Raw genomic sequence first — 19195 nt, 5'->3', positions numbered from 1 at the left:
TCCACTAGTTTGATGTGTCTGAACTTATAATTTTGACGTTTAATTGGGGACCTTCCTTTTTGAATTTTCCTCGGACGTTCAGTATTTTTGTGATTTTACATGTACTTCTCGTTATTGTTAACTTTATTTTGTATTTAATACCTCACAGCATCAACCATGCATTTTTTCTGCAGTTTTTGTGTGATTTTAATTCGGTATTGAGTAATATCTGGCAAATATATATACCCTTATGTGTCCTATTAACAGATTACAAGTCATGATATTTCAGTCATTTTGTTAGACTTTTTTTGCAGCCAAACATTATTTGTATTGCTCAATATTTAATTTTCTCTGTTGTGTTTTGTTAATAATGTTTGCTAGTTTATTTTTCATTTTTGATTGATATTTTCTATAGCTACTTATTTTAGAAGATATATATGCAAAGGAACCTGAATAGAAAACGTATGTGACAGTCCAATTACGTGTTACAAGTGTTTGTGGGTGTATATCTTGGTTACAATAGATAAGGTGTAAAACACGATTGTTATATTAAAACAATTAAGAAAAGATTAAATTCAATAGGTTATTCATGAGCACAATTTACGGTCCCTAGCTAGAGATTAAAGTGTCATATCCGGTTTCTAAACTGGGCGCTCCTCCGTTTCGTTTTTCGTTCTGGATATACTTTACATGAGATAGTTCTAAGTTGTATTGATTAGAATGTTACAAATTCACATATTAGTACATAAAATTGCATTTGAAAACGGGTTGATATGTTAGTTCAATTTGGTGTATGTCTAATGGATGATAATCACAATTGAAGCATTACGAATTAGAGGTAGTTAATAATTGCAATGACTATATCTGTGTCTGCTGCAAGTAGTATGCAACAAGAAATATTCGGATACATCTTACAAAATCCGTCTGAGTTGATTTAGGAATTATGTAAGCTAATGCAAGATTATTATAAAATTATAAAATGACCTTCTTGTTATAGTCAGTCGATTAAGAATACATATAATGGTAACACAAAACAGTGATTGAATTGCTGGTGAGTTTCAAAAGGTGTTTTAATAGGGCACGCGTAGCCTGCTATGCATACATATACTGCCTATGATGAGTTTTCTTTTACAAATTGTGACTAGGATAGAGAGCTGTCTCATTGGCACTCATACCGCATTTTCTTATATCTATATGCATCACCAGCAGTAATATTTCATACACAGTTAAAATGTTAAAGAAAGTAGATATACGAAGATGTGGTATGAGTGATATTGAGACAACTCGCCTTCCAAGTCACAATGTGCAAAAGAAAAACAGTTATAGGTAAAAGTACGTCTTGAACACGGAGTCTTGGCTCACAACGAACAGTAAGCTGAAAAGGGCCACCAAAATGACTGGTGTAAAACCCTTCAAACGGGAAAACTAACGTTCTAATCTATATAAAAACGAGAAACGAGAAATACTTAGGAATCACATCAGCAAACGACAACTTCTGAACCGGTTTGGACATCTTCTTTAATAACAGCATTGATAAAGGTTTAAGAAATAACTGAAACTTTGCACTCAATTTTACACACATTGAAGGTTTCATCTTGCAAGATGATATCATTTGAAAAGCGTCATTCTTGATATATGATAATGCTTGTAGAAATCTCATTTGATGATATTTTTAAATATCAACATAATTTTCATTTCTTGAGATATAACAACACAACTTATTTTTCGCGTTTAGTTTAATTTTTAAACTAATTTCATGCGTCATCAATATAAGACATCAATATTGAGCTACCACGTTAGGCAGTTACTAGTATATTCATTATTCACTCTTTAAAATCTTTTCTTTGTATATATCAAGTTTTCATTTTATTTTCACAATTTCATATTGGGTATTTTTTTAAGGTAAGGGATTTACATGAATCCGTTATACCCGAGAATAAAGGATACATTTCTCAACTTATACGATATTCATGAGCTCGTAGCTGCTACCCGTACATTGTGAAACGTTGGTCTGATAACAAAATGAAAAAGGCAAGGTTTTGTTAAAGAATAACACGTTTTTTTTTCTCAAAAAGAGCATCGGAAAGTACAGAGTTCAAATAGATATGTATTAAGTGTGTAATTCACAAATACTAAGTTGTTTTGGGGATGAAGCTGTTTGTCTTTTTATTTACCTTAGAGTTTTCCCTTGGTTTGTCCTTTTGCTACTTTGTTGATATTTTACTAGACTCTGTATTTATGCATACAGCTTCCACTTTTTTTATGTTGTGCGTTCTTATAAGATGTGGTATGATTGCAAATGAGACAAATCTCCACAAGAGACCAAAATGACACAGAAATTAACAACTATAGTTTACCGTACGGCATTCAACGATGAGCAAAGCCCATACCGCATAGTCAGCTATAAAAGGCCCTGAAGTGACAATGTAAAACAATTCAGACGAGAAAACTAACGGCCTAATATATGTACAAATTTATATATTTTTGTTTTGTCAATTATACTTGGACTATGTTGCCGATTATAGGATTATAAGTGTGGTCTCTTGACTGACATGAACCATAAGCTTGATGTTTTTCTCTTCATACAATGACCGATTTCCCCAATATACGTAATTCTTGTAGCGATGAAATAATTTGTTTATTCAAAACCTTTGCAGCAGTATATCGAGATGTGATTCCGACTGAAATCGTTTTATACAGAGTTATGAGAAAGAAAATATATGAAATGGACACTTCATATAGTTAACAATCATCATCGTTATTTGGATTATCAATACAATGTGTATGTGTCTAAACTCATTAGTGGAATATTTTTGCGAACTTTAGATATCGTCTTAAAAGTAACTTTACCGATTGTGACGTGTAGAATGAGCATATATTCGCATAGTGTGTAATGCGTTTTTAACAAGAGACACTTTCCCTGTCGATGTGTAAAGCAAAATTATATCCGGGTGAAATTTGATCCTGAGGAAAAAATGTCACAGTAGTTGTTGTTATTTTTTTATCCGGAGGAAAATATTTCCCTGGGATATCTTTTCCTTTGCCGTGAAATTCTATCTGGGTAGCTAACTTATTGAATAGTTATTAGGAAAAACTTATCCTTAACAAATACTATGAAATAATAAAAGTATATTTGAATTAAACCTATATTGTAAAAAAATGTATTATAATGGGAATTATTTCACAAATTATCATTGAAAAAAAATCCTAAAAAAATTCAAGTAAATATCATTCTTTTAAAAAGAAAATGATCATTAAACATAAGAAACAAAACCAGAAATAATTTCGTAATTGTGAAATAATGTCATGATTAAATAAGGTAAGTGAAATACATGTGAGTTGTTTTCAGATCTCAGTACAAATATAAATTAAAAAGTAAGGTAGAACGGGTTAAATTAAAAAAAAAAATGCAACATTATAAAAAAATTATGAAACATTTAGTGCATCTGAGATCACCACCAATTTTTGGTAGGGTTCGTTTTGCTTAGTCTTCAGTTTTCTATGTTGTCTTGTGAACTATAGTTTTTCTGTGTGTCTTTTTCTTTTTTAACCATGGTGTTGTCAGGCTTTTTTTTATCTATGAGTTTGATTGTCCCTCTGGTATCTTTCGCCCCTTTTTTAGTGAACGTACATTATTTCTTGGTCGAAACGACAAAAAATAGTTTAATTCAATCTTCATTGTGATTTTCTGGAGAAGCTTTTGTCGGGTTTTTAAGAATAAATGAACAAGTCGGAAAGAAAAAAGAATGAAAAACATCCTTAATAAAGACTGAATAAATGCAAGAGGTGGAGTATAATTCGTTCCAATAAGTTTATTGACTTTTTGTTGAAAATAAAGAAATCTAGAATTATGAATATGTAAGAACACAACTTAATTTTACCCTTTCTTAAACAAAACATTTGTATCTGCAGTGGCAAGTATTTTGCTTGAAGTCAAGTTCAACTAATTCATTCACTCTAACTCACGGTTTAGAACAAGAGATCCTGTATAAGTGAAGGTTAAGAATGGGAGATATTGTGCCAATGAAAGTTAAAAACCAAGAATCGTTTGTAAATGAATGTTTAGAACGAAGAATTTTGTATAAATGAAGGTATAGAACGAAAGATCGTGTATAAAGGAAGGTTAAGAACGAAGGTTCTTGTATAAAACTAGGGTTTAAACGAAGGATCTTGTGACAGAGAAGGTTAAGTACGAGATATCTTGTATGAATGAAGGTTTAGAACGAGAATATTGTAAAGAGAAAGGTTTAGAACGAGAATATTGTATAGAGAAAGGTTTAGAACGAGGGATTTAGTGTAAAATAAGGGTTAGAACGAAATATATAGTTCCAAATAATTTTTAGAACGAGTGATCTTGAATGAATAAACTAATTAATCTTATCACATTGTAATATTCATATTTCGGATTACATTAATTATCCAAGAGTACTTTTTGGCTTTGATAGATTTCAAAATGGATAAATTGTACGTCATCCTTTAGCCAAATAGTGAATTATTTCTTTTTACCTCAGAATTCAGAATAAATACTATTAAACATCTTCTCTATTTTTTACACGATTTATCCTTTTCCTGACATGTTGATTTTTTCATTTAATCAACGTGTGATGCGTTTGAACCCTATTCTTCATTGGTCTAAATTCGATCATGACGTCGAATCTTCTTGCTTTCCTTTGTATTTCCTATTGTGACAGCATGACAAAATGCGATCATGTCTGATGATTTCAAATATAAAGAACACATCTTTTTGCAGATAATTTGAAAAGAAGGAATAATTTTGCCTGCATATTTTTTAAAAATCATTAGAGAAGCAGATTCCACCACCAAATCTCGTGAAATACGATATTTATCCACTTGACAGTTTGCCTTGCTTTAAAAATTTGAAACTTTGCCTGTTTCCAGCGAATAATTATCACACTCGATGCAGTGGTAGAATCTATATTAAATAAGGATAACTGAGATTACCTAAAATATTTAACAGAACATAATGACAGCAGAAAAATAGCAACGACCAATACACGGTCCAGCTTTAGTTCAAACCCAACACGTGATGGGTTAAAAACATTTTAACATACACCAAAAAACATTCCTCCTGCCATCTATATTTTGTGAAAAAAAAGACCACATATAAAACCTGCCGCTGCAGCTACCAAGAAAATGAGCCTTTAAATGCCGAAGGAATAAACGGCTTATAATATGAAATAGGGTTCGTTGCTAACTGAAGAAGGCGTCGGTTACTATATATGTTGGTTGAATATTACCGGTCAAGGTAACAATAGATTTAAAAACATTCTACTACCACGTTTGGGAAGTGTCATCTAAAATTTAGTTAAAATTGGCAGGATTTTTAAAAGGCCGCTTAGCACCTTATTTGTTAAATTGTCAGTATTGTATCAAAGTCTGATAGGATTGCACTGTTACATTAGTTCTTCAAGAATGTCATGACGTTAAATCTGTAGATCAGTAACATAATTGTATACTAGTAGATATTTGTCAGATATTCTTTAAAGTGCGGTGACTGAGGGCTGATATCTTGGAATTAAATCTTCCCACTGAACACGAACCCACACCTTTATTTTATATCTTTCGAAAGAAGAAACCTTGTACTATACGTTTATAGTCATAATAAGGGTTTCTCCAGGGTCTGTTGTCTTTCGTCAACACAATATATTTTTTTTTGCATATTTCATTTTTTTTGGCAAATTAACATAAAAAACATATTTTTCAATTTAATGTCCTTCTTTATAAAAAAAAATCAGTTTGTCCCATTGTTGTCTATGATAAGTCTGCTCATCTTATTTTTCTAATCTACATTGCTATGAATAAACACTAAGCATTCTAAAATATTTTGTAAAATTGCAATAAGATCTTGAAAATCATCATTATAACTGCTGTCAACACGAGACCCACTTCAAATTCAATAAGTCTATTGGCTATATATTTCCCTTCTAAATAAAGGAAACATACTAAAGACAGTTTTTAGTTTTAAATATACTCATATCATCAGTTTTCTTTTCCGAACCATCGTAAAAAGTCGAAACGTAAAACTATATGTTTGAATCAGATGCGACCTTAAACGATTATAAAGTACCCCGTAAAAATCAATTACATCTATATCAAAGTTAAAACGGACGGACGGTGCAACGTACCACATACTTCAAAAGTTACCCAAACCTGATCGTCAGCATCGTTATTTCCGTAAACCATCCCAAGACGTGAATTACTACGCATTTCATTTGCCTCGCATGTAAACAGGGCTTTACATAAAACGTTCTGCTGAAAATGATCTAAATCGGTATGTCGTGAAAATGGAAAGGCATGTAGTAACAACATAAGGAACATAACCGATATCATCATAACGGTCAGCTAACTCGTGATAGCGTCAGTAAAATGTACGAAGGGATGATTTCAACTTAACTCTTGGTTTAAAAGCTTCCTTGCGAACATCAACCCTCTATCAAGGAAGTCATGATAGGAAATACAAGTTCGGGAACATCGTTTCAATTCATAGATATGTACTTCGTATGCAGGCGCTCCTGGAATTTTGCTACATAGAAAGTCACAATTTGGAAGCTAAACTTATCTCTTTTGTTGTAAAGTTTTGTTTTCAACCCTCAATAACAATTTCTAGATGTAAATCAAGATATGAGACACACGTTACCGTATCTGTTTATTCTTTATCTCTAGTTCGTTCAACTTAGTCACAAACTTTGAATTATGTAGTGCGAGAACATCATCTATAAAGCGGAATGTAAAGTTAAAGGGTATCGCTTACTTATTTTATCTTCATAAGAAGTTCTTGTATGAAGTCAGTCTCATAAGAACAAAGGAACAAAACGGCTAGAATAGAGGCACAATTGGTTCCCATGGGAATGTCGATAGTTTGTTGAAAAACACGTTCTCCAAACGTAAAAAATATGTTGTCATTCAAGAAATCAAGCATCTTCAAAATTTTAGTTTCAGAGAATTTTTTGTTTAAATCAGAGTGATTTTTTTACAAAGTAGGATTTATCTATCACTAAGACAGATACTTGTTGCTACGTTGACCGTTCTTTTTCATGTAACAAAGCAATACCAACTGTTTCAATGTGTTTTTTAGTTTGGAGTGGGGAATACTTAACGTAGAGTGTATAGTGTAGAAAAGTCTAATATTTTGATATTAATGCTAAATGAAATAGTCTTAGATTTTATGTACTCTAAAAGAAGGACGAAAGATACCAAAAGGACAGTCAAACTCATATATCTAAAACCAACTGACAACGCCATGGCTAAAAATGAAAAAGACAAACAAACAACAGCACACACGACACAATATAAAAAACCAAAGAATAAACAACACGAACCACACCAAAAAACTAGGGATGATCTCAGGTGCTCCGGAAGGGTAAGCAGATCCTGTTCCACATGCGGCACCCGTCGGAAGGTTCACGAAGGGTTAAAATTGGCCCTGATTTTTTTATATTTTTTGAATTCGGCCAAAAAATTACAAATGTCACATAGAAATACCTGTGATAATACTACTAAGACAATAACATTTTTTCTGGCACTTTCCTTTACAATTTATGGAGTAATGACCCCTTAAATTAACATAATTTGTATTAAAAGGTCAATTTTGGTACTTTTTGTCCATAATTTTAATTGTTTTTGGCATAATTAACCTTGGCCTCCATCTACGATCCAAAAAGTTTTTATATTGATGAAATTTATATCAAAATTGAAATCTTTTGGTTACAACACATTCTGGATCGTAGGTGGCGGCCAAGTTGTTTCAAAAGCTTTTAGGTCTGAAAAATGGACCAAATCATCATATTTTGACAAAATGTCCAAAATGGGCTTACTTTGGTGAATATCTTGTAGTCTTTTGAAAAGAACTGATATACTTAGCATTTATACTTTTGAAATAGACCCATTTACGAACCAAATTGAGACCTTTTTGGTGTTTTATGATAAAGTTGATATTTTAGGCCATTTTGTGCCATTAGTGAACCTTGTCCTTTACGAAGGGATGATTTCAACTTCACCATTTGAAACTCTTGGTTTAATAGCTTCCTTGTGAGCAACAACCCTCTATCAAGAAAATCATGATAGGAAATGCAAGCACGGGAATATCGTATCAATTGGGAGATATATATACCCCGTATGCAGGTGCTGCTGGAATGTTGCTACTTAGAAATGGAAAGTTCACAATTGGAAAGCTGAAATCATCTCTTTTGTCGTAAAGTTTTGTCGTAAAAGATCTTTGATTTTTTTAGTACCCACATCTGATTCAAGCTACCTCAATAATAGGCACTTTCACAAAAACTTTAAAGCCCGGATTTGATTTCTGTTAAAACTGATGTTAATAATTAAGAAAGAGATTTCGTGGAGTACTCGGAAGACCCAGCAATATACCGTTGTTTGTAAGGACACTTATGAAGTTTAGTTTTCCAATACAGTGATTGACGATCCAGTGCTACATCTTTGGTTGAAATTCTAAAGAAACATAGTACAGACATTTGATTATCCAAGATTCCATCTTTGTTAAGTGTCATGGGAGTGTATGTTAAGTTTCCAATGGAATTTGCGATATATAATTTATTTATCAAACAGTATATGTAATGAAATTTACAAACAATGTTGTTTGGGGTTATATCTGTGGGGACAACAACATATTTGTCATGGATGTAGGACAAGTGTTTTGCAACATTTGGGTCTTTAAAGATTGACGTAGCATATGTATTGATAGACCCATTCGGTTTCTTAGATCTGAATTGTATTAACGACCTCACAGTCTTAATTTATTCGGAAAGAGTATATACGTGTTCATTCTCAAGTTTGGCACATTGCCTGGCATATTCCGGAACTGAATTCATTAGTTGTGTTTTCAATTGATAGATCTAGGCTCGCGATATTTCGAACACATTTCGCAGTGAAGTGTAATTGACAATGTTGAAGTCACCAGACTATATATGAATTCAGAACTAGCATTGTTTCAGTCAGGAAGTTTATACTTTAAATCGTTAATATTGAGATCCTGCAAAACGTGTTTGTAATTGAAAAGTTTAGTTGCAATAGGTTTGGTATAGGTATTAGAAATGATTGGTACAGACTGATCTCTAATAAGGTGGTATTTTTTATTGAAGTAATTTATGATGTAGGGTATTGCCCAAGTTGACGCCATCGAGATAATTGTTTGCAAAAGAAAGTTTAAGTAATGATTTTTTACATCTTTATCTTTTCTGATGCGAACTGTGACTTGCAATATTCAAAATGATGGCTGTAAGTTTGTATTGGTTTGGCAGAGGATATGTTACAGTAGTTTTCAGACAAAAATTGAATAGAAAATGAAGTTTTAAAAGAGGTAATGAATAAAGTATTGTGCGAAAAAGCATGGTTATTTAAAATGTAATTGAATCGGAGTCTGATTTTAACTGATCTCTACCACCAATACTCGACAGGTTTCATATGAAGGTTCAAAATTTATCCTGATCTACATTTTAATTTTGTTTTTTTCTTGGTAAGGTAGGTAGAAAATGGTTTAATAGCTAGTTTAATTAAACGCTTGTATAACTGTCGCATAAAATTTTGGTATATTGACAACGATGTGAACAAAATAAAAGGATATGATAGGTTAAAATGTCAGAAATTGGGGTACAACCGTCAACATTGTGTTAAAATCATACAAACTATGCAGCAAACAAAGAAATTCAAAGTGGCATATCGACACAGAACATAAACAAAACAGTAAGACAAGCATACACAAAAATTTACATAGCAGAATAACCCAACGGCGGAATATATATGAACCTAGCCATGCCTAAGATATAAAACATAAATAGACTAAAAATTAGAGATTAGTAAAATTAAAAAAAATATATAAACATTACCAGTTCCTATTCTATAATTCAAAACCATAATGAATTATTTGTGAAGTTGATATGGAATAATTAACAACAAGGTATCTTCCAATGAACTTATAGATTTAATGTGACCGTCATACAAGTGAGAGGTTTAGCTAGCCTTAAAATCAGGTTTTATCCATCATTTTTTACAAAAGAAAATAAACTGTACCAAATCAGGAATATGACAGTTGTTATCCATTCGTTTGATGTGTCTGAACTTATAATTTTGACGTTTAATTGGGGACTTTCTTTTTTGAATTTTCCTCGGAGTTCAGTATTTTTGTGATTTTACATGAGCTTCTCGTTATTGTTAATTTAATTTTGTATTTTTAATACATCACAGCATCAACCATGCATTTTTTCTTCAGTTTTTGTGTGATTTTGTTTCGGAATAGAGTAATATCTTGCAGATATGTATACCCTTATGTGTCCTATTAACAGATTAAAAGTCATGATATTTCAGGCATTTTGTTAGACTTTTTTTGCAGCCAAACATTATTTGTATTGCTCAATATTTAATTTTTTCTGTTGTGTTTTGTTAATAATGTTTGCTAGTTTATTTTTCATTTTGATTGATATTTTCTATAGCTACCTATTTTAGTAGATAAACATGCAAAGGAACATGAATAGAAAACGTATGTGACAGTCCAATTACGTGTTACACGTGTTTGTGGGTGTATATCTTGGTTACAATAGATAAGGTGTAAAACGAAATTGTTATATAAAAACAATTAAGAAAAGATTAAATTCAATATGGTATTCATGAGCATAATTTACGTGTTGTATCCGGTTTCTGAACTAGGCACTCCTACGTTTCGTTTTTCGCATAACTGGATATACCTTACATTAATTTTCAATTACAAACACGTTTTGCAGGATCTGGATATTGACGACTTCAAGTCTGAACCTCCTGATTGCACTTATGCTAGTTCCCAATTCACATATAATCCTGCTGGCCACGTTATTACCGGTGACCTCAACATTGTTAATAACACTTCTCTACGAAATGTGTTATCGAAAGGTCCGAAAGAGCCTAAATCCATCAATTGGTAATACAACTTTAAAATTTTGATGGATTCAGTGGATTATGCCAGACAATGGGCGAAGCGCGAGAAGGAAGACGTAGACACTCTTTCCGAATGGATTAAGGCATGAGGTCGTTGATATAAATCAGAATTCAGAAACTGAATGGGTCTATAAATGCCCATGCTACGTCAATCTTTAAAGACCCAAATGTTGCAAAACACCTATCCTACCTCCATGACAAGTATGTTGTTGTCCCCGCAGAAAAAGCCCCAAACAACATCGTTTTTGTGTGTAAAACTCATTACATTAACTGCTTGATCAACGAATTAGGTATTGACAATTAACTTGGAAACTCAACATATACCCTCACGACACTTACCAAAGAGGAATCCTGGATAATCATAGGCCTGTTCTGTATTCCTTTGGAATTTCAACCAAAGATGAAGAACTGGATCTGCCATCACTACATTGGATACCTAAACTACATAAGTGTCCTTACAAACAACGGTATATTGCTGGGTCTTCCAAGTGCTCCACGAAACCTCTTTCGAAATTATTAACATCTATTTATCAGCAATCAAAGACGGGCTTCAAAGTTATTGTGAAACTGCCTATTCTAGAGGGGGCGTGAATCAGATGTGGATACTTAGAAATTCCAAAGATCTTTTAGAGTACATACAGTCTAACTCTCTTTCATCTTGTAACAGTATTAAAACATTTGACTTTTCTACTCTTTACACTAGTATTCCACATTCCAAGCTAAAAGACAAATCGAAAGAGTTGGTATTGCTTTGCTTCGTAAAAAAGAATGGCCAAAATAGATACAAGTATCTTGTCTTAGTGAGGGATAAATCCTACTTTGTAAAGGATCAATCTGATTCGAACAAAAAATTCTCTGAAACTGATATTATCAAGATGCTTGATTTCTTGATTGACAACATATTTGTTACGTTCGGAGGACGTGTTTTTCAACAGACTGTCGGCATTCCAATGGGAACAAACTGTGCCCCTCTACTTGCAGACTTGTTTCTTTATTACTATGAGGCTGACTTCATGCAGGAACTTCTGAGGAAGAAAGATAAGAAGTTAGCATTATCCTTTAACTCTACTTTTCGCTACATAGATGATGTTCTTTCACTGAATAATTCAAAGTTTGTTGACTATGTGGAACGCATCCATCCAATCGAGCTAGATATAAAGGATACTACAGATACAGTTAAGTCGGCCTCATATCTTGACTTACATCTAGAAATTGACATTCCAGCAGCACCTGCATACAGGGTATATATCTCCCAATTGATACGATATTCCCGTGCTTGCATTTCCTATTATGATTTTCTTGATAGAGGGTTGTTGCTCACAAGGAAGCTATTAAACCAAGAGTTCCAAATGGTGAAGTTGAAATCATCCCTTCGAAAATTTTACGGACGCCATCACGAGTTGGTTGACCGTTATGGAATAACCGTTTCACAAATGATATCGGATATGTTCCTTACGTCGTAACTACAATCCACTTCCCTTTCATGAATGTGACCTACCGAATTAGACTATTTACCGGATTTGTTATCACATAAGCAACACGACGGGTGCCACATGTGGAGCAGGATCTGCTTATCCTTCCGGAGCACCTGAGATCACCCCTAGTTTTTTTGGTGGGGTTCGTATTGTTTATTCTTTAGTTTTCTATGTTGTGTCATGTGTGCTGTTGTTTGTTTGTCCTTTTCATTTTTAGCCATGGCGTTGTCAGTTTGTTTTAGATATATGAGTTTGACTGTCCCTTTGGTATCTTTCGTCCCTCTTTTACATGAGATAGTTCTAAGTTGTATTGATTAGAATGTTACAAATTCAAATATTAGTACATAACATTGCATTTGAAAATGGATTGATATGTTAGTTCAATTTGGTGTATGTCTAATGGATGATAAACACAATTGAAGTATTACGAATATGGGGTGGTTAATAATTGCAAACTGTGTCTGCTTCAAGGAGTATGCAACAAAATATTTGTTGAAGTTCTCCATGTTCATATTCATAAAATATAGTTTGGTCTCAGGAGTAGTGTTGCTTAGTGAAGAATGTTAGTTTAAGTATATTTTCAATTTTTTTATTTTTACAATGCAAAAAACATGTTGTCAATTTCAACTTTTAACACTTCTCAAAAACGAGCAAGGAGTATGCTTTATTTGTTTTTAGTTTCACTGAGAGGCAGTATTAAACCAATTTGTAGTTCACTTTAACCAGTGAAAATGATTTCTTGTTGTCTTGTGTATAGTTTTCGTAGTGTTATAATGGCAGAAAAGACAAGAGTAATTTTGAAAGGTAAAAAGAAATAATCTTGGATATGTTTTACATATTCGCAACGATTTATATTCGCGTTATTTTTCTACTCGCGAAAATAAATCACCCGCGAAAATAAGTTGGTTGACAGTATCCATTAATGCCAAAGCTTTTGAGATTATCAATGAATTTAATCGTCATGAGTATTACGTATGATTATTCGGTAACTTTTGTATCACGATTTGAAATTATGATGATATTCGGTGACCGTGTCATATTCGGATACATCTTACCATAAACGTCTGAGGTGATTTAGAAGTTATGTAAGCTAATGCAAGATCGTTATAAAATTATAAAATGACCTTCTTGATATAATTCTAAAAGACTTACATCATTGTCGATGTAGGTTAATAATGTGATCTATTTTTGATGCATTCTTCAGATGACAAAATATCTAATGGACTACAATAATTAAATCTATATTGTAGTAATTATATTTGAATGTCATAACCATTATCTTAATCGACAGGTTACGTTTGCCAGATCTTTATTTAAACAGCTAACTTCCTTATTTTAAAAGTTACTTACCTTGTGTATAGTTTTCGTAGTGTGGTAATGCGAGAAAAGAAAAGAGTATTTCTAAAAGTCAAATTTAAATAATTTTGTAATGCTTTTTTTTCTTTTTTTTTTTTGATAGTGTGTGTGTGTATTCTATATACATATAAAACAAAAACGAAAAGTCGACAAGAAGAGTTACTCAATAAGGAACATTTATATACCGAATAGCTGTTGAATCCACATGATCTCACATTGCAAAATAAAACTCCAACACATTAATTGAATTGAAAACAACTGCGATATTCCTGACTTGGAACGGACATTTCCTTTCCTATCTAAGTCTCTTTCTTGTATGACAGTCGGAAAATAAATCCATTTTATTGACAACAATGTGTGAACAAAATCAAACAGATATATTAAGTTAAAAAAACTTCAAAAAAGGGTACAGCTGTCAGTTGGTAACATTTCAGTGTTTCTGTTAATGTGTTGACTTCCTCTTACAGTTGATGTGTTTCCTTCTGTTTTGGTTTGTGACCAAAATTTATTTTCGTTTAATCAATTTATAACTGTTGAACACTAGTTTGTATACTAGTGTTGCCTTTATTAATCAATACAGATACAAACAAATAGGCCATCAAAGAAAAGAAATATCATATAGACTAAGCACACGAGAATAAATAAAAGACTAATTTTCGTTCTAATGCTATATTTTTACAACTTTCTATTACGCTCAATATACATATCTAACCCCGTCATATATTCGTGCCTATCCCAATTCAAGAGCCTATTATGAATTCGTAGTCGTGAGTTTGTGTCCATCATATGGTCGTTAATTGTTTTGTTGAGAAGCAATTCAGAAGTTTTCTTGTCTGTATTTTTCGAGGCTTGTTATAGTTGACCAAAATGGTTTTTGAAAGTCGAACGCTGATCTATAGTTGATATCACCCTCGTGTTTTTTGTTGGAAGTTAGTCACATATGCAATCCTCCCAAATCTTCTTATACTATGGACTCATTATTATTTGTTTGATACCAATTAATTTGATTAGATGCTAATTTAAGCATGTTCATGTTAAATGAAAATAACACATTATCAATTTTCAGCGTTCATGCAATATTTCTAGATTAACCGATTTATGAGTCTCACTGGTATCTTTTCGCCCCTCGTTTTAGTTTTGTGTCCAATGACAAATACGTATGATCGAGATCGGAATAAATGGTTGCAAAATTTTTAACATGACAATTAGTCTTTGAAACTATTCACTGGCAAAACGTATCATGAAGAAACAGTAACAAATATTTAATGTTCTTTTTAAAAAGATAAACACTTTTGATGTATTATAGTGAGCTTTTGATTTTGCCATTCGATCAGAGACTTTCTGTTATGAATTTTATCGGAGTTTAGTATTTTCCATTTATAACCTGTATATTCTTTATTTGTTGTTATATACATATCGAACAGAAACCTGTCTTTAAGCTCATAACTGAAGTCAACATGAACAATAATGTTGTTTTCCCGTATCATTTTTTCTTCACATTTTGACTTGAATGTACGTGCACATATGTTATATTTAATTAATTCTTTTTGTTATGTTTTATTAAACCCACGGTTTTGGAAACAATAAACTCGTTTACTTGAGCGTTTGCAAAGAACAAGTTACACCGGAGAAACGGCCATTCGAAAAAAAAGATTCCAACTCCTTCCCGCCAATGGTCAATAAAAGTGAATTTAGCTATTCTGTTAAGGTTCGTTTTCATTGTTTAGCTCATCGTGCAATCAAAGTATGTACACAGCTATAGACTTTTTAAAATTTATTGGTTGGAGCGTTCCAGATAGAGACTATTCACTAAAAAAGAGGGACGAAAGATACCAGAGGGACAGTCAAACTCATAAATTGAAAATAAACTGACAACGTCATGGCTAAAAATGAAAAAGACAAACAGAAAAACAATAGTTCAAATGACACAACATATAAAACTAAAGAATAAGCAACACGAACCCCATCAAAAACGGGGGGATGATCTCAGGTGCTCCGGAAGGGTAAGTAGATCCTGCTCCATATGTGACACCCGTGGTGTTGCTCATGTTATAACAAATCCGGTAAATAGTCTAGTTCGGTATGTCACATTCATGAAGGGGAAGGGGATTGTAGTTACGACATAAGGAACATATCCGATATCATCTGTGAAACGGTGATTTCATAACGGTCAACCAACTCGTGATGGCGTCCATAAAATTACGATGCACAAAAGATATATATAGAAATACAAAAGGTGGAAACGTGACTTTATCTACGCCGTAAATCACGGGTAGATTCCTTAATAAATGTTATATATTCTTCGTAAGTTCCAGGTATATATACAAAATCAAGTAACCAATAGTGGGAAGGACTTTTCATAACTAGTATAGATATATAATTTTTTTTCCTCATTTGGACACTGTTAATCCTTCAATTAAACATGATGATGATTTTTAACTGTTGCGTACGTGACTTTTTTACATTGATATTTGCGACGAGCAATAATTAAACAAAAAATTCAATACTATTTTGTAGCTTAAACGGATACATAAACATCAATTTGGTCTCCGGTTTACATAATTTGATATATAATATCAGCATCATGGAATTTAATTCTTATAATAAAAATGAATGTCTTTTATGAAAAATATAGTTATATTTTTATGATAGGCTCAACTTTAAATTTGATCGTCATTTTATTATTATGTAAATTTTTTCTATATTTGTTTTAAATCTTTTGTTTTCCCCATATTTTTGTTTTTGCATTAAAAAAGAGACGAAAGATACCAAAGGGACATTCAAACTCAAAAGTCGAAAATAAACGGGAAAAAACAAGACGATAAAAGGAAAACAAAGGAAAAACATCAGTTTATAAGCCAAAACATCGAAAAGAAGACTGAGCAACACGAAACACACCAACACCGTTGTTGATATGATGTGACCGGAGGGTAGACATAAATTGCTCCACATGTGGCACCTGTTGTGTTGCTCATGTAAGTACAAACTCGTTGATAAGTCTAATTAGGTAGGGGAAATGGTGGTCGAGATTGTTTTTACGCGATCATATCCTTTGTCATTTGTGAAACAGATATTTCATAACGGCGCTTAACCAATTCGTGATGGCGTCTGTAGAATGTTTGAAATGATTTCTTCTTGCAACTCTTGGTTTTATAGCTTCCTTGTGAGCAGCAATCCTCTATTTAGGGAATCATGATACGAAATTCAAAGCATGTAATATCGTACAACTTTGGGCTCTATACTTAATATGCAGGTGCTGCTACAATATTCCTGCACAGAAACGAAAAGATGACAATTTGGAAGCTGAAATCCTCTTTTTTGTAATTCATTTGTTTTTAACCGAACATTATTGCCAGTTTTCAGATGTAAGTCAAGCTATGAGACATACTTAACTGTCTGTTGTTTCCGTTGTTATATGGGACATATACATTCATCATAGTCATTCACCGTTGAATTAGTTAGTGAGAGGACATCCATTATAAAGTAGAAAATTGGGTTAAAGGATAATGATAATTTATTTTCATTCTTCCAACAAAACTCCTGTAAGAAGTTACTCTCATATGTATTAAGTAACTGTTCGTTTAACACATGTCCTCCAAATTTAGTATCTTGAAAGTGACAGTTACAGAGAAATTTTACTTTGTTTGAATCTGAGGGATTATTTTACATAGTATGATGTATTACTCCTTTAGACAATATTCTTGTATCTACGTTGGTAATTCCTATTGATGAAGCGAAGCAGGATCAACGTTTTCAATGCATCTTTTAATTTGGAATTATGAATTATTGTGTAAAGTGTAGAAAAGTAAAATGTTTAATACCACTGATAGATGAAAGAGTCTCAGATTTTTTAATTATTTAGTATTAACATCTTATTCACTCCGCCTCAACAATAGGTATTAACGCAAAAACTCTGAAACCTGTCATTGATCCTGATCTAATTGCTTACCCTTCCGGAGCATCTGATATCACCCCCAGTTTTTGGTGGGGTTCATGTCTTTAGTTTTATATGTTATGTCATGTGTACTATATTTTGTCTGTTTGTCTTTTTCATTTTAGCCCTCTTTGATGTAAGAAGTTTAGAAAGAGGTTCCGCGCAATACTTGGAAGACAATGTTTGTAATGATACTAATGTAATTTAAGTATCCAATACAAGGAAGGTCCAGTTCTTAATTAAATATCACTAAAAAGAATAACATGCTGAAAAGAACAGTTTTGATAAGATTTTAATACTTGAACCGTCACAAAGTTCCACGTGGTAATTGTACATCTGTCAACGGTCAATAGCGCCAATATAGATTTATATATGTATATTACCTACAAGAAAGAAGGCGTGAGATCGCTAACAATACCATTTTCCGTATATAAATGTATATTTTCAAAGGTCATTTCATTCGGTCAAATCTTTTTTTTGAAAATGTTTATCAAATTTGATCAAGGAATTATTGAAATAAAGCGTATTCAAAATTAAATTGAAAAAAAGAGAAAAAAAAAGAAAATATACACATTGAAATAAGTATTGCAACACCAAATTGAAATTCAAATTAAAAAAACAATCTTTTGTGAAATAATTTGTTGAAATAGAACTAGTTAAACATTCTTTAAATATCATCTGAGTTTGATCAATAAATATTGACTCGATAAGTTCTTATCTGCACATGCAGCTACTGTACTCGTCAACAATAAAACAGATGTGTTTATCCTCATTGTTTTCAACACTTTAGATAACCAAGTTTATAAAGTTATGTGATTGACACCTTGTAATTGGTAATCCACAACTCATAACTGCAGTAAGATGGCAAATAATCAGCATGAGAGAAGCAGGTATGTTGCTGTGACAATTGCAACTATTGTTGGTCATCACCATTCCACTATAAGTCGTTTTAAGAATAAAAATCAGGCAACACACGATGTTACAGACCTTCTGAGATCAAGAAGACCCGCTATAACATCTGCTAGGGAAAATCAAGCATAATGAAGGTTGGTCAGAAGGAAACCCTTTGCAAACAATATAATCCTAAAAAGAGAATGATGACCATAAAGGAGCCTTTAAACACGAAATGTTCGAGATTGGTTCATTGCTACTGCTTATCGTGCGATAAGACCATTTCGGGGACCTTTGCCAACGAAAAGACATACAGTTGCCGGTATCCAATGTAGAACAGAGCTCGCAAAGTTGGAAATTAGCATCGTGGAGGAAGATACATTGTTCCAATGGAATTCGGTTTATCTTCCTTGGCCTGATCGTAGCCCGGATTGGGCGTTAAGTGCACGAACGGACACCCCAGTTTAAACAAGTCATGACATAAACAATACCCTTCGTCAGGAATGGTTGCAGCTACCTTAGCAACAAATTAGTCGACTTATGGCAGGAATCAGAAGACGTTAAGAGGCGGTTATCCGTTTGAATGGAGGCTGCGCACAAAGTACTTATTCGTTGG

Source organism: Mytilus galloprovincialis, chromosome 6 (genome assembly GCF_965363235.1).
Source record: "Mytilus galloprovincialis chromosome 6, xbMytGall1.hap1.1, whole genome shotgun sequence".
NCBI lineage: Eukaryota > Metazoa > Mollusca > Bivalvia > Mytilida > Mytilidae > Mytilus > Mytilus galloprovincialis.
This window is presented reverse-complemented; position numbering follows the sequence as displayed.